The sequence below is a fragment of the Eleutherodactylus coqui genome, chromosome 3 (genome assembly GCF_035609145.1).
Source record: "Eleutherodactylus coqui strain aEleCoq1 chromosome 3, aEleCoq1.hap1, whole genome shotgun sequence".
Lineage (NCBI taxonomy): Eukaryota > Metazoa > Chordata > Amphibia > Anura > Eleutherodactylidae > Eleutherodactylus > Eleutherodactylus coqui.
Genome location: NC_089839.1, coordinates 122,676,476 through 122,694,180, shown reverse-complemented (window position 1 = coordinate 122,694,180; position 17,705 = coordinate 122,676,476). Strand labels below are relative to the sequence as shown.

Below are 17,705 nucleotides of genomic sequence, written 5' to 3'. Positions count from 1 at the left end.
AACTCCAAAATGGTACAAATAAAAACTACAGGACATCACGCAAAAAAAACGAGCCGTCGCACAAGTATCATGCAATACTTCTGCCATGTATCACGTGGACATGAGGCCTAAATCTAAGTGCTTGGTTGTTAGCAGCCGCAGCTGCGCTGCACCTCTTGCTCGTCAGTTTTTTTTTCTGCTTTTGGAAACTGCTGTAGGAAAGGGGGTGCACCAGTACTGGAGGTACTGCAATACCAGCTCAATGTGCGAAGTGGACAGAGCAAGCACTTTTTCCAGCTCCCTGTTCTAAAAATCCATTTAATATATGATCCTCAGATAGGGAACGTATCAGATGCAACACGCTCAGGCAGCACTCCGGGCACACCCACAATGCACTGAGGGAGCCGGAAGACCTTTGCATAGCCCCGCCCAACGCCTTTACACGTCCAAAAGGGTCTCGTCCAAATGACACGAAGGAACGCTGCGCACTCTCCGCGACGTAGGCGGTGTGCGAGGAAGGCTGCACAAGAACCCCTCTGCACTCAGTAGGCTGTACAGCTGTCCTCCTGTCCTGGAGATAGCTATAGTCTATGGAATATACACGGGCTTTAGCCTTGGCAGTCGCTTCCATTTCAAGCACAAAAGCAAAAGGCATTACGAGCAAGCGTGTTCAACTGCAAAATGATGCATCCGCCGAACAAATGGATACAAGATGTGATACAGACAGGCACAGAGGCTCAAGTTCCCTTCTGTACCACCTTTAGCTTGGATACAAGATGTGATACAGGCAGGCATGAAGGCTCTGGTACCCTGTCATACCGCCTCTAGCTTGGATACAAGATGTGATACGGGTGGGCATGGAGGCTCCAGTGCCCTGTTGTACCGCCTCTATATTGGATACAAGATGTGATATGCAATCCTCTGTAACAGCGGATTCTTTACTCCCCGTTCAGTGACAAGGGGACTCCCCATAGGGAATATTTATACACAGAGCACCTATGCGTGTATGCATGTCCTATGTTTTGCAGGTACGCCCATTTGCATATTTCTCTGGGTTCTGTTTAAATTCTCAAATGGGTTTCGTTGGCGACCTTGAACAAAACCCTAGGCTGCCATTACTAAAACTGAGACCAAAGCTGCACATTTTGATCTCCATTTCAGCAGATTTCTGTTGGTTTCCCACATTTCTGCCGGACAGAATAACTTAGTCGACTACACGGCTCTATCTGGCCAGAAACTAATGGAAACCTAGTTAAATAGAGACTTTTTTTTGTCTCCATTTGACTAATGAAAGCTTATTGTTGTGTCCGGGAGCTCCGTCTGAATGACCTGGACATACAAGATCTGTGACTGAAGGCTTAGAAGGGTATTTCAATCTCAGCAAATAAAAGTAATACCTTGTATAATCAAAAATTAACATTGTCCAATATAATTTATAAGCGACTATATGCATAAAACAATGCGGGTGTCCCGTAGTGTACTAACAGTCTATGTGATGCCGACTCTGTCGGCAGAGACTGCGTATGGCAGCGAGTGTACTGCGCATGACTACGTATCTCACGTACACGATCATGCGATGTGTGACTGTCTTTTTTCTTCTAATTCCCAGCTCTGTTTCATCGTGGGGGTTGCATATGTATTGCGTATGGACAGTGCTGTATATACGCTGCCCATACAAAAGTATAGGGCTCACACTGCGTGGTATGTGGAGAAATAGAGCAAGCTGCCATCTTTTCCTCGCTCGGATCTACACACAGTGTTTACACGCTAATGTGAAAGGATCAATAAAAGTCAGACAACAAAAAAAAAAAAAATCACAGAGCGGCCATATACTCACTGATATACTGATTCACCACGTGTCACACGGCAGTACATCGCATGAGCCCTAAAGTAGAACATGCTGCGTACCTATTTATGTAGTCTAATAGAGCCTCCTGAGTGTGAATAAGCTGGTGATGTCACCAGCTGCTTCCTTTGGGTAAGTGAGATTTTTGACCCCTGTGAAAGGGGCATTACTGTATGCTAAACTGTTCACTTCATTTTCATTGCCTTCTATGACATTTATGGAAATGGCACAGATTATTGTTAGGGGTTCCATCACATGTGCGAAAATCAGCATCCCCACCACACTCCCCTTGTGCAGCCGTACCGCCTCCACACTCCCCGCATGTAACCGCCGCCTCCACACTCCCCGCATGTAAACGCACCGTCACCACACTCCCCAGCATGTAACCGCACCGTCACCACACTCCCCAGCATGTAACCACACCGTCACCACACTCCCCAGCATGTAACCACACCGTCACCACACTCCCCAGCATGTAACCACACCGTCACCACACTCCCCAGCATGTAACCACACCATCACCACACTCCCCAGCATGTAACCACACCGTCACCACACTCCCCGCATGTAACCCCACCATCACCACACCGCCCTTATGTAACCGTACCGCCACCACACTCCCAGCATGTAACCGTACCATCACCACACCTTCCTCATGTAACCATTCCGCCTCCACACTCTCCGCACATAACCGCACCGTCACCACACTCCCCGCACGTAACAGCACCGTCACCACAATTACCTCATGTTACCGTGCCGCCACCACACTCCCTGCACGTAACCGCGCTGCCACCACACTCCCTGCACGTAAGCGCTGCCACCACACTCCCTGCACGTAAGCGCTGCCACCACACTCCCTGCACGTAACCGCGCCGTCACCACTCTCCCCGCACGTAACCGCGCCGTCACCACTCTCCCCGCACGTAACCGCGCCGTCACCACTCTCCCCGCACGTAACCGCGCCGTCACCACTCTCCCCTCATGTAACCCCCTCCGTCACCACACTCCCTGCATGTAACCCCACCGTCACCACACTCCCTGCATGTAACCCCACCGTCGCCACATTTCCCTCATGAAAACCCACTTCTCTCGCGTAACCATAACACCACCACACTCCCCTTATATAACCGTACCATCACCACACACCTCGTGTAACCCCACATAGGAATGTATATAAGAAAGATGGAGAGACCACACCATTCCCTGACTCACTTACACCCTAGGTGTCTCCACACACTTTTTGGGTGCTCACCTTAAGGAGATAGGACACCGCTTATAATCCACATCATAGGCCCCTCGCAGACTAAGCCAGAAGCCTGCTGCACACCTCCCCACTCATCACAATTGTGGGGTGCATTAAAACCGCTTTACCATGCGTTCAAAAGTGCTGCTCAAAATTGAGGTAAAAAACCCACGATTTTAAGCTGTGTTTTCTGAACGCACGTCTTAGAGCAGCCTTAGGCCCCGTGCACACGGGCGGAAATTCCACTGCCGGATTTCCCGCAGAATTTCCACCCATGGAAGCTGCCATAGGATTGCGTTAGAAAACGCAATCCTAGGCAGACGGCCGCGGTTTGTCCGCGCGAAATCACACATGGAAAACAAACCGCGGCATGCTCTATTTCTGTGCGGGGTTCGCAGAGCCCCGCACAGAAACGTCACTCGCCGGCCGCTGGCACCAGTCTGCGCATTTAGGACGGCAACTCCCACAGCCTAGAAGTTTGTATGATCTAGAGGCTCAGTCACAGCAAATGTGGACACAATACCATATGGAACCTGTATGCCTCAATTGCCCCCCATATGACATCTTGTATCCAAGCTAGAGGCGGTACATCATAGTACTAGAGCCTCCATGCTCGCCTGTATCACATCTTGTATCCAATCTAGAGGTGGGACAACAGGGTACTAGAGCCTCCATGCTCGCCTGTATCACATCTTTTTTTATGATCGCAGGGAGAGAAAAAGCATCAATTCTGCCATAGAATTTTGAGGTTTATTTATAGCGTTAATCATGCAGCACATGGTTAACTACCTGAGCCTAATATATGTCATTTTAATTTTAATGATGGGATTTTTTTCTATAGTGCACAGGAAGATGAGGATTGACACCCCAAAATGAAGACCCCCCGTATGTCCCATGTTCAGAGATATACCCATTGTGGCTCTAATCTTGTGTCCGTATGCACAATGGGGCCCAAACCGAAAGGAGCAGCCGGTGGCTTTGTGAACAGTTATTTTGCATGAAAGTGTTTTAGGCCCCATTGCCCACTTGTGGAGCCCTTGAGCGGCTTTGGAGAACCCCCACAAATGACCCTGTTTAAAAAACTAGCCCCTTTAACGAATTCCTCTAGCGCTGTGCTGCGTATTTTGACCCACAGTATTTGAATGAGTCTGAGCAAAGCAGAAGGAAAAAATTACAATTTTAATTTTTTTGGCAATTGTGTCATTTTAAAAGCATTTTTTGTACAGTGTACATAGGAATGAAGACTTTCACCCCAAAATGGATCCCCGTTTGTCCCATGTTAAGAAACCTACCCATTGTTGCCCTAATATTATGACCGTATGCACAACAGGGCCCAAACCGAAAGGCGTATCAAACTTCAACTGTGTCTTAACTTTTACGTAATCGCCATTATCCATCGGATAACGGCGATCACATGACCGGGGACCGCTCACTGCGGCCCTCAGTCACTGCTCCAGGCTCTCGGCTACCTTTAGTAGCCAGGAGCAAGGAGACTTTAAATTTACCAGGCCCACTGCAGCTTCTGCGCTTGCGTCCACCATCTTGCTGATGGGCACATGCGCCAAAATTGAGGAAAGGTCCGCGGGTAAACATCCTGTCGTGGGACATCGCCAGAGGCCTTAGGTAAGTAAATTCCCCTCCCCTCATGGATCGGATCTGTGATTGGAGGTGAAACTTTAACTTTTTTTACTTTTCCGTGATCTCCGGTTTCAAGTGGAAAACGGTGATCACGTGACCAGAGGCCGCGTACTGCGGCACCCAGTGAAATCTCTTGGCTATGTTTAGTAGCCAGGAGATTTTACAATCCCCTAGCAATCTGCGGCTTTTGCACCAGCTCCCTGTATAGTCTGTCACTGAGCAGCACACCCCCAGCTACATGTCTCCCCGCTGTCCTGTCACACAGCCACCATTATCAGTCCTGGGGGTAATAGGTGGGCACCACACTGCTGGCCCCTGTATAGTCTGTCAATGAGCAGCACACCCCCAAGCTACATGTCTCCCCACTGTCTTGTCATAATTTCCTCCATTTGATATTGTATTTAGCTGGCGACGCTTAGCGATGACGCAGGTACCCACTGCCCGTACACAATGTAGTAACGTATGGGCTGTGGGTATATCCGTGACCATGAAGCACAATGGCCTCTATGTTGTAAATCTGCGGTAAAATAGAACATGCTGCGTTCTGTTTCCTACGAGTGGATTACTTAATTCCGACCCGCTAATGTGAGCGGAAATGTGTAATCCAATGCATTTGATTGATCCGTGTATTAGCACGGATCAAATGCGTGCGAATCCGCAATTTTTTATTAGGTCGTGTGAGACCGGCGTAAGATAGATTGCTACCTTTTTATCACATGATCGGGGACCGCTGAACAAGGCTGCCGGTCACTGCTCCAGGCTCTCGGTTACCTTTAGTAGTCGGGAGCAGGAAGATTTTAAGTTTCCTGGACCCTCCCCGGCTCCTATGCATGTTTCCGGTATTTTGCAGGCAGGTGTATGCGCAGAAGACGATGAAGGTCCGAGGAGCAGGGTTGTGTCTGTGTTCAAATGCGGAGGCCTCAGGTAAGACGTTTCATCTGCTCTTACCAATCGCAACGGAGAGGGGAGATTAAACTTCAACTTTTACGTGATCACCATTATCATTTGGATAATGGTTGATCATGTGATGATGGATAAAGATCCCGTCGGGGACATTGCCGGAGGCTTTAGGGAAATATTTTCATCTCCCCTCACTGATTGGATCCATGACGGGAGATTAAACATTAACTTTTTTATTTTTACACGTAACCAGGGACCGCGGCCCATCGTGAAATCTCCAGGCTTTCAGCTATGTTTGCTAGCCAGCAACAGGGAGATTTTAAATTACCCCGGCAATCTGGGGTAAGGTCCGCGGATAAATCCGGGGGCTTTAGGTATGTAATTTCATCTCCACTCACGGATATGAGGAAAGATGAAATTTTTAATTTTTTTAACTGTTTACTTGGATAACGGCAATAGCGTGACTGAGGGTCACTGCGGCAGCTTTCAACAAGGAGCTGTCATGTCCACAGCCCCCAGGGCTTTAATCCTCAGAGTGAGCATGTTTTTACGGCCTTAGGGATCAAAAACACTACTTTGTCACTAAGGCCTCTCTATTTTAGTTTGTTTCAGCCCTTTTTAACGCCCCTCATCACCCATTGTAATGATGGAGTGCGTTACACAACGCTGTTGAACACGTTTGAAAATGGCATTCGAAAACGCTTTAAAATGTAGCATTTTACCAGACGCCTGTGTGAAAGCAGCCTTAGGGCTCATGTCCACGGGCGTATACGTAACACACTGTGGGTCTCCTGCGGTGTTTTACAAATTGCAACCAATACTCTCTGCCGGCAGATAGACGGCAGAGGCCACGTATGTGGTAAGTATAGCACTGTGCATGCCCACTAATCTCACATCACGGACATGCGCAGTTTGATTTTTTTTTAATTCCCGCTCTGTTCAGAGCAGGAATGTGTATCGAAACACTGCCCTCTTGCAATGTGGAATTTCTGCGGTTTTGTTTTTACCACTTCTTTTCCCGGCCGTTATTTGTGCGCTCGGGAAAAGATAAGACCTGCCCTATCATGTAGTGACAGTACCTGCAGGGAAGATCAGGCGGCGCCTGTCATCCCGTAGCAATTTCCAAACTTCTGCGCACTGGCACGGAGTGTAAACTGCTGGTGAAGGGGACAGGATTCCATTTGTTCTGGGGCAGTTGCACCTACGAAAGTCACAGAAAATAGAAATGATTGATTTCAATGGGTTTGTTCACAGGCGCGTATTTTCCATGTGCATTTCGATCGCAGAAAAAAATACGCAGCATACTATATTTTCTCGCACATTCTCATAGGGAAAGAACGCATATTATACTAATTGTCTATTTCACTAGCTGAGATAATCGTTGCGTGTTATTTCTTTGTCTGTGCAAATATGCGTAAACTCATCGGAATCCAGCCTAAATGTAAACATATATCTTTATAAGGCCATTTTCACACAGTTTTTCCTCTCACTACGGTTCCATGCGTTTTTGGCGCTGCACTCCCATGTGTATCCAACATGTCGGGGCTTCCTCTATATCAGTGATGGCGAACCTTTTAGAGACTGGGTACCCAAACTGCAACACAAAACCCACTTATTTATCGCAAAGCGCCAATGTGTCAGGGGCGGGGCTGATCAGGACGTATGATTTTACCCCCGTCGTTCTAAAAAGGACAGGGCCTCTTTAACCCTCTGCAATCCAATTTTGGATTCGGATTGCATAGGGGCTTTTCTTTTTCTGCCTTATACTATGGCGCCTTCTGCTGGCTAAAGTTAGGGCTCCTTCCCACGGAGGGATTTACGCTGCGTAAATCTGCTGCGTTGCCCGCAGCTATTAGGTTCTATTGAACCTAATAGCTCAATGCTCATGGTGCGGAATTCCATCGCAGAATTCCGCACCGTGAAATCACCCGACCTCACCCGCGGTATGCTTTATTTGCCACGGGTGTACGCGCGGCCGGCCTCCATTCTAGTCAATGGAAGCAGTGCGTCACGCTATCTTCCGCTGTAGCACAGCGGAAGATAGAGTAAAAACCGCTTCCCCGCCCACCGCCAGCCACGTCATATGACCCAGTAGATTTTGGTAGGCCGCTGTCTCCCCCTTGTGTGCTGCATTAAAAATGCACTCTGCTAAAAATAAAAAGGGTCCAGTTCTGTGGCTTCTCGGAGGAGATAGGGGTTCCCCCACCTCCCGTCTCCGAGCTGCAGCGGAGACTGACTAACATGGCTGCCAAGTCCGGTATTTATACTTCTAAATTGATGACATCACAATGCAGTGACATCAGCCTGCCAGACACCTGGCTCATTTGCATACAGTGTGTGTGTATGTATGTATGTATGAATGAGTATGAATGAATGAATCTATCTATTTATTTATTAATTATGTAGATTATAGATATAGATTATATCTGAATTACAGATTTTGTGCATATAAAGATAGATTTTAGATGATATATATATATATATATATTTATATATCTACATACATACACAAACACATATAGCTGTATTATGTATATATGTAGATTCTATAATGTATGTTGATTATATAATAGATCTATTGATTGATAGATAATCCATAGATCTATTATATAATTAATATAGATGATAGAATCTACACAGATATAAATAATCTAAAATCTATCATCTGGATATAATGTATGTCTATAATCTACTCTATCTATCTATCTATCTAGCTATCACTATACAAATAGCAAGATTTATTTCTCTATATAATCTATAGTTATGGATGGATGGATTTATTTATGTATGGCGGGGAGAAAAAAAAAGGCCTGCTGTACATTTTAACTTCTTCAGATGACCATGCTGATCTATTCTTATTCTTACTAGAGTCTACTAATGCCAGCCCAGGGGAAGCCAATAAAGGCCTATGGGGTCGAAGCCAATTTTCCTTTTTTTGGGAAAAAGTTTCCGTCCGTCCCCACTCGAAATGCGTCCACCAAAAGAGATCTCTCAAAACGACCGACGGACGCATCTTCAGAGGCAAACTAGTGCTTGCTTCTAGTGTCATCGTCTGCTTAACCATCCTGCGTAGGGAGGTGACGAGTCCTGCAGGCTCTGCAAGCCTAGGATGCGTGAGCACGGTGCAAGAGGAAGGACTGAGGAGGATGTGAGGGGGAGGGGGGAGGGCGCGGTTGAGAAAGCGTTGGGTGGGGCTATGCAAAGGTCTTCCAGCTCCCTCAGTGCATTGTGGGTGCGCCCGGAGTGCTGCCTGAGCGTGTTGCATCTGATACGTCCCCTATCTGGGGATCATTTATTAAAGGCAGCATAGGTCCAGCACGTTTCTGTAAAACCAATGGAGGGCGCTGCAATGTTACTGTAGAAACTAATGGACAGCATGGGAGGTAGCTATACATAGATTTTAAAGACGACGACTGCCAAGGCTAAAGCCCGTGTATATTCCATAGACTATAGCTATCTCCAGGATAGCTGCATGCGCAGTCGTGTGCCGGGTTTGCACGTGCGCAGTCGCGCCATAGTCTCGCACGGCTGCTTTCATTCCGCGCTTCCTGACAAGGCAATGTACGCATACGTCACTAGTGAAAGAAGCGGAAGGTAGCGCAATGTACGCTTTTTGACCGGATGGAGGAAAATCGGGTTGCTGGAGGTCACGTGACCGAAGTGACAAGCGGCTCCAGGAGAAGATTTGGGATAAGAAGAAGAGGTAAGCAGGCTGCCTGGGGAGCAATAGGTAAGTATATATTGTTTTGTTTTTAATGACAGAACCCCTTTAAGGCTCTATTATGACACTTTTCGAACCGTGGTATGGTTACATGCGGGGAGTGTGAAGACGGTATGGTTACATAAGGGGGGTGTGGTGACAATACGGTTACACTAGGAAAGTGGGCTTACATGAGGGGAGCGTGGAGGCGGTGCGGCTACACAAGGGGAGTGTGATGGAACCCCTAACAATAATCTGTGCCGTGTCATTTCCATAAATGTCATAGAAGGTAATGAAAATGAAGTGAACAGTTTAGCATACAGTAATTCCCCTTTCACATGGGCCAAAACTCTCACTATTCTCACTTACCCAAAGGAAGCAGCTGGTGACATCACCAGCTTGTCCACACTCATGAAGCTCTGTTAGACTACACATGTGATACTGAACAATGCACCCATCCTCAGCCCTGTGGTTCACATTCCTATGTGGGTCAGAAGCGGTGTTGTGTCTCCTTAAGGAGAGCACCCAAAAAGTATGTGGAGCCACCTATGGGGTAAATGGGTCAGGAGATGGTATAGTCACTACCCAAGCACTGCACACAGTAGAGGCGTTTGAAAACCTAAAAAAAAGTGTAAGAACACTTATAAGGTGATGCTAGCTCCTCTGAGATATCTATGCAAATAAGGATGAGAAAATACCTCTATAGCGCCATCTATTGGATGCAGCATTCCTTCAAATCCAAGTGATTTATCACAAGCCTTAGCAATGATTGGGCATATTAAACCAAGCCAGGAAGCCATGCACAGACAGACTGTTTTATGGTGATTGCCTCTCCTCAGTGTGCAGCAGGCTTCTGGCTTAGTCTGTCCATTGGTTTCTACAGTAACATTGCAGCGCCCTCTATTGGTTTTACAGAAACGTGCTGCACCTCCTATTGGATTTACCCAAACTTACAGCACCATAGAGATTAGCGGGTCACCTCCCAGTTCTCCATCTTTTTGCCCTATTTTTCTCTAGGGTGGTTTCAAACCGGCGGGAAAATCGCGCCATTTTTACCCGATGTGTTGGTTATTAAAAAAAAAAAAAAAGCAGATTCCGCAGCCAATGCTGAGGTAAAATGAAAGCTGTGCTGTGATTGGTTGCTATTTTTATACTGTTGAGGTAACATGAAAGCTGTGCTGTGATTGGTTGCTATATATTATACTGCTGAGGCAACATGAAAGCTGTGCTGTGATTGGTTGATACTTCTTATACTACTCAGGTTACATGAAAGCTGTGCTGCGATTGGTTGCTATATATTATACCGGGAAGATCCTAGCAATACTGAGAATAATGAAAATAAAACGCATCATAGGCTGAAGAAATTATACGCACGGCACGTCTTTTCTTCAGCCTTACATGACTATATATCTCATCCTTATTTGCATAGATATTGCAGAGGAGCTAGCATCACCTTATAAGTGTTCTTACTCATTTTTTAGGTTTTCAAACGCCTCTTCTGTGTGCAGTGCTTGGGTAGTGACTATACCATCTCCTGACCCATTTACCCCATAGGTGTCTCCACATACTTTTTGGGTGCTCTCCTTAAGGAGACACAACACCGCTTCTGACCCACATAGGAATGTGAACCACAGGCCAACAAGGGCTGAGGATGGGTGCATTGTTCAGTATCACATGTGTAGTCTAACAGAGCTTCATGAGTGTGGACAAGCTGGTGATGTCACCAGCTGCTTCCTTTGGGTAAGTGAGAATAGTGAGAGTTTTGGCCCATGTGAAAGGGGAATTACTGTATGCTAAACTGTTCACTTCATTTTCATTACCTTCTATGACATTTATGGAAATGACACGGCACAGATTATTGTTAGGGCTTCCATCATACTCCCCTTGTGTAGCCACACCGCCTCCACGTTCCCCTCATGTAAGCCCACTTTCCTAGTGTAACCGTATTGTCACCACACCCCCCTTATGTAACCATACCGTCTTCACACTCCCCGCAAGTAACCATACCACGGTTCGAAAAGTGTCATAATAGAGCCTTGAAGGGGTTCTGTCATTAAAACCAAAAAATATATACTTACCTATTGCTCCCCAGGCAGCCTGCTTACCTCTTCTTCTTATCCCAAATCTTCTCCTGGAGCCGCTTGTCACTTCGGTCACGTGACCTCCAGAAACCCGATTTTCTGCATACCGTGAGCATTGAGCTATTAGGTTCAATAGAACCTAATAGCTGCGGGCAACGCAGCAGATTTACGCAGCGTAAATCCCTCCATGGGAAGGAGCCCTAACTTTAGCCAGCAGAAGGCGCCATAGTATAAGGCAGAAAAAGAAAAGCCCGTAGGCAATCCGAATCCAAAATTGGATTGCAGAGGGTTAAAGAGGCCCTGTCCTTTTTAGAACGACGGGGGTAAAATCATACGTCCTGATCAGCCCCGCCCCTGACACGTTGGCACTTTGCGATAAATAAGTGGGTTTTGTGTTGCAGTTTGGGTACCCAGTCTGTAAAAGGTTCGCCATCACTGATATAGAGGAAGCCCCGACATGTTGGATACACATGGGAATGCAGCGCCAAAAACGCATGGAACCGTAGTGAGAGGAAAAACTGTGTGAAAAAGGCCTTACAAAGATATATGTTTACATTTAGGCTGGATTCCGATGAGCTTACGCATATTTGCACAGACAAAGAAATAACACGCAACGATTATCTCAGCTAGTGAAATAGACAATTAGTATATTATGCGTTCTTTCCCTATGAGAATGTGCGAGAAAATATAGTATGCTGCGTATTTTTTTGTGCGATCGAAATGCACATGGAAAATACGCGCCTGTGAATCAATCATTTCTATTTTCTGTGACTTTCGTAGGTGCAACTGCCCCAGAACAAATGGAATCCTGTCCCCTTCACCAGCAGTTTACACTCCGTGCCAGTGCGCGGAAGTTTGGAAATTGCTACGGGATGACAGGCGCCGTCCGATCTTCCCTGCAGGTACTGTCACTACATGATAGGGCAGGTCTTATCTTTTCCCGAGCGCACAAATAACGGCCGGGAAAAGAAGTGGTAAAAACAAAACCGCAGAAATTCCACATTGCAAGAGGGCAGTGTTTCGATACACATTCCTGCTCTGAACAGAGCGGGAATTTTAAAAAATCAAACTGCGCATGTCCGTGATGTGAGATTAGTGGGCATGCACAGTGCTATACTTACCACATACGCAGCCTCTGCCGTCTATCTGCCGGCAGAGAGTATTGGTTGCAATTTGTAAAACACCGCAGGAGACCCACAGTGTGTTACGTATACGCCCGTGGACATGAGCCCTAAGGCTGCTTTCACACAGGCGTCTGGTAAAATGCTGCATTTTAAAGCGTTTTCGAACGCCATTTTCAAACGTGCTCAACAGCGTTGTGTAACGCACTCCATCATTACAATGGGTGATGAGGGGCGTTAAAAAGGGCTGAATCAAACTAAAATAGAGATGCCTTAGTGACAGTCTGTTTGCTCCTTAACCCCTTATTGACCGCCCTATAGTGTTTTTGATCCCTAGGGCCGTAAAAACATGCTCACTCTGAGGATTAAAGCCCTGGGGGCTGTGGACATGACAGCTCCTTGTTGAAAGCTGCCGCAGTGACCCCCAGTCACGCTATTGCCGTTATCCAAGTAAACAGTTAAAAAATTAAAAATTTCATCTTTCCTCATATCCGTGAGTGGAGATGAAATTACATACCTAAAGCCCCCGGATTTATCCGCGGACCTTACCCCAGATTGCCAGGGTAATTTAAAATCTCCCTGTTGCTGGCTAGCAAACATAGCTGAAAGCCTGGAGATTTCACGATGGGCCGCGGTCCCTGGTTACGTGTAAAAATAAAAAAGTTAATGTTTAATCTCCCGTCATGGATCCAATCAGTGAGGGGAGATGAAAATATTTCCCTAAAGCCTCCGGCAATGTACCCGACGGGATCTTTATCCTTCATCACATGATCAACCATTATCCAAATGATAATGGTGATCACGTAAAAGTTGAAGTTTAATCTCCCCTCTCCGTTGCGATTGGTGAGAGCAGATGAAACTTCTTACCTGAGGCCTCCACATTTGAACACAGACACAACCCTGCTCCTCGGACCTTCGCCATCTTCTGCGCATACACCTGCCTGCAAAATACCGGAAACATGCGTAGGAGCCGGGGAGGGTCCAGGAAACTTAAAATCTTCCTGTTCCTGACTACTAAAGGTAACCGAGAGCCTGGAGCAGTGACCGGCAGCCTTGTTCAGCGGTCCCCGGTCATGTAATAAAAATCTACCTTACGCCGGTCTCACACGACCTAATACAAAACTGCGGATTCGCACGCATTTGATCCGTGCTAATACACGGATCAATCAAATGCATTGGATTACACATTTCCGCTCACATTAGTGGGTCGGAATTAGGTAATCCACTCGTAGGAAACAGAACGCAGCATGTTCTATTTTACCGCAGATATCCACAACATAGAGGCCATTGTGCTTCATGGTCACGGATATACCCACAGCCCATACGTTACTACATTGTGTACGGGCAGTGGGTACCCGCGTCATCGCTAAGTGTCGCCAGCTAAATACAATATCAAATGGAGGAAATTATGACAAGACAGTGGGGAGACATGTAGCTGGGGGTGTGCTGCTGATTGACAGACTATACAGGGGCCAGCAGTGTGGTGCTCACCTATTACCCCCAGGGCTGATAATGGTGGCTGTGTGACAGGACAGCAGGGAGACATGTAGCTGGGAGTGTGCTGCTCAGTGACAGACTATACATGGACCAGCAGTGCAGTGCCCACCTATTACCCTCAGGGCTGATAATGGCGGCTGTGTGACAGGACAGCAGGGAGACATGTAGCTGGGGGTGTGCTGCTCAGTGACAGACTATACAGGGACCAGCAGTGCGGTGCCCACCTTTTACCTTTAGGGCTGATAATGGTGGCTGTGTGAAATAAATCCTGCTATTTGTATAGTGATAGCTAGATAGCTAGAGTAGATTATAGACATACATTATATCCAGATGATAGATTTTAGATTATTTATATCTGTGTAGATTCTATCATCTATATTAATTATATAATAGATCTATGGATTATCTATCAATCAATCAATAGATCTATTATATAATCAACATACATTATAGAATCTACATATATACATAATACAGCTATATGTGTTTGTGTATGTATGTAGATATATAAATATATATATATATATATATATATCTCATCTAAAATCTATCTTTAATCTATATGCACAAAATCTATAATTCAGATATAATCTATATCTATAATCTACATAATTAATACATAAATAGATTCATTCATTCATACTCATTCATTCATACATACATACATACACACTGTATGCAAATGAGCCAGGTGTCTGGCAGGCTGATGTCACTGCATTGTGATGTCATCAATTTAGAAGTATAAATACCGGACTTGGATCTCTTCAATGCTGAGATTACAGAGGCAGTGGCACCAATCTAGCATTGCGTCCCATTCACAATGTTTCCCCCATAGCATCCTTATTTCAGAACATTCAGTGTTGAAATATTACAATCTCCTCTGAGCATCCTCAGTCCTCCGAGAACAAGACCTTCACACATATGGTGCGTCCGCTACCTTTAGATGGCGCTTTCCCTCCTACCTTTATATCTCAAGTTACTTCCCAAGATACTTTAGGCTGTATTCACACGGGGCGGTTGGGGTTCAGTAAAAAACAACATTGACCAAACTGCCCACGTTTCTGCTACGGCTTTGATGCAATTGTGGTGAAAACTGAAACCGCATCAAAACCGCAGCAACAACATAAGCAGTTTTCCCGCTGTGGTTTTGTACATTGTTTCCACCATAAATCCCTGCCAGCGGCCATATTTACCTATACAGTGGTACCCCGAGTTACAAGTGCCTTGGCTGGAGTTTCCGAGCAAAAATTCGGGATACGAGCCTGCTTGCAAGTCAAAAAACTCACAAGCTAAGGCTCGGGGGGGGGGGGGGGGAGTTACTGGGGCTGAGCGCTGCCTGTGATTCACTGAGCACTGTGACCAATCATAGGAATCGCTCAGCTGTTGTTCAATGAACGGCTGAGCGCTGCCTGTGATTGGCTCCGCTCTGTGACCAATCACAGGCAGCGCTCGGCTGTCATTCAATTAATGGCTGAGCACTGCCTGTGATTGGCTGAGCACTCAGCCGATCAGACGCAGCCCTTTCAGCAGCGGGGATTTTAAGCTGAAAAGCTTCCCAGCAGTGCGGGGAGAAGACAGGCCAGTATATATTTTACTTTTTACTACAGCTAGGGATGATTTTCAGGGAAGGGCTTAGATTTAAAGCCCTTCCCCTAAAATTACTGCAGGTGTGACGGCAGGGCATTGCAGTGGACCCCGGATCCCCACAAGCTGGGAGCACCTCACACGGAGAGTATGTGTGTAATACGCACCAAGACGGTGCATGCCGCTGTCTGTTTTGCGCTCACATTCTGTACGCTGTCCCCGGGAGGCACAAATAGAGCTATGTAGCGGTTGTTACCGTGTCTTACATACCTGCTCAGTTACATGTTAACCCCTTAGTGACCAAGCCTGTTTACGCCTTAATGACCAGGCCAAATTTTGCAAATCTGACACGTGTCACTTTAGCATGGAAAAAGACCAGAAAGGTTTTTCATATCCAAGTGATTCTGACATAGTTTTTTCGCCACATGTTGTACTTCATTTAGGTGGAAAAAAAAGACCGATAGAATTTGTGTTTATTAAAAGCGCCAAAATTGGGAAAATTTTGAAAAAAATCGTCATTTTTTCACATTTCCAACTGCAATATCTCAAATATGTGCAAACATAATATAGAAATTTTTGCTAAGATTTATATTTCCATCCGTTTACTTTATTTTGGGCGCACATTGGAAAAACTTTCGTTTTTTTTTTAACCATTTAGGAGACGTACAAATGTAACATTACTTTTCAGCATTTTGAGGAACACTTTGTTTTCCTACACCAATCCAAAATTGGAAAGGCTCATAGGAGTCAAAATAATAGATACCCCCACAAGTGACCCCATTTTAAAAACTACACCCCTTAACGTATTCACTGAGGGGTGTCATGAGTATTTTAACCCCACAGTTTTTTTTCAGGAGTCAATGCAATTTAGAAGAGAAAAACAAAAATTTCATATTTTTGCAAATATGTCATTTTAAAGACAGGACTTTTTTCTATAGTACACGTGAAAATTAGGATTTGCACCCCAGAATGGATACCCCTGTTTGTCCCGTGCTCAGAAACATACCCATTGTGGCCCTAATCTTACGTTTGGATGCACAATGGGGCCCAAAATGAAAGGAGCAATCGGTGGCTTTCGGAACAGAAATTTTGTTTGAAGGAGATTTAATCCCCATTGCCCACTTGTAGAGCCATTGAGTGACCAAAACGATGGAGAACCCCCACAAGTGACCCCATTTTGAAAAGTAGACCCCCTAACGAATTTATCTAGGGGTATGATGACTTTTTTGACTTCACAGTTTTTGAATGAATCTAAGCCAAGCCGAAGGAAAAAATTACGATTTTCATTTTTTTGGCAATTGTGTCAATTAAAAAACAGGTTTTTTTGGAAAGTGTACATAGGAATTAAGACTTTCGCCCCAAAATGGATACCCCCATTTGTCCTGTGTTCAGAAACATACCCATTGTGGCCCTAATCTACTTACAGGACACATGGCTAGGCCTATAATGGAGGGAATGCCCGCTGGATTTCAGGGCAGAACTGAATAAATTCCAGGCCCCATTGCCCACTTATACGGAAAAAAATTTGACTTCCTAAAAATAATCCCCCCCCCCCCCCCGCCATCCCCATTTTTTGGTATTCCCTAAATATTAGATAAAGGTAATAATATAAACTGCGTTTTATGTCCGAAGACAGGGGTAATTACGGAGGCTGGTTGGGCTGGGCACATGGGGCAAGAAAACCGGGTATCCCCCCCCCCCTCATGTATTTTGGGGGGTATTTTGTCTCACAGAGAAGGCGCTCAACAAGCTGCTCCTGGAACTGCAGGAAGGCGAGCGTTCCCGGGGCTTCTTGTAAATTACGGATTACTGGTAGCGGTCTGCATAACGCCGTGCTCACGTAGCCGTAGGCGGAATCCGCTTGCCGAGGCCTGCAGCGGATCCCAGCTGTGAGCCCGGCTGTGACCCTGCGTACGGTTGCGTAATGTTCTGCGCATAACTGCCTACTCACACAGGCGTTTTTTTGTTTGCATTTCCCGCGCCGTCGCTTAGAGATGACCCGGGTACCCGCAGCCCATACACAATGTGTTTGCATATGGGGTGCGAGTATATCCGTGATCATAGAGCACAAAGGGCTCTAGGTCGCAGATATTCGTGGTAAAATATAGCATGCTGT

At 46.0% G+C, this 17,705-nt stretch overlaps 1 pseudogene; it reads right to left on the bottom strand.

Moving 5' to 3' along the window:
• Nucleotides 1-200: 200 nt before the first annotated feature.
• LOC136622709 (U2 spliceosomal RNA) lies at nucleotides 201-328 on the bottom strand (annotated as a pseudogene).
• Between the last annotated feature and the right edge of the window lie 17,377 nt (nucleotides 329-17,705).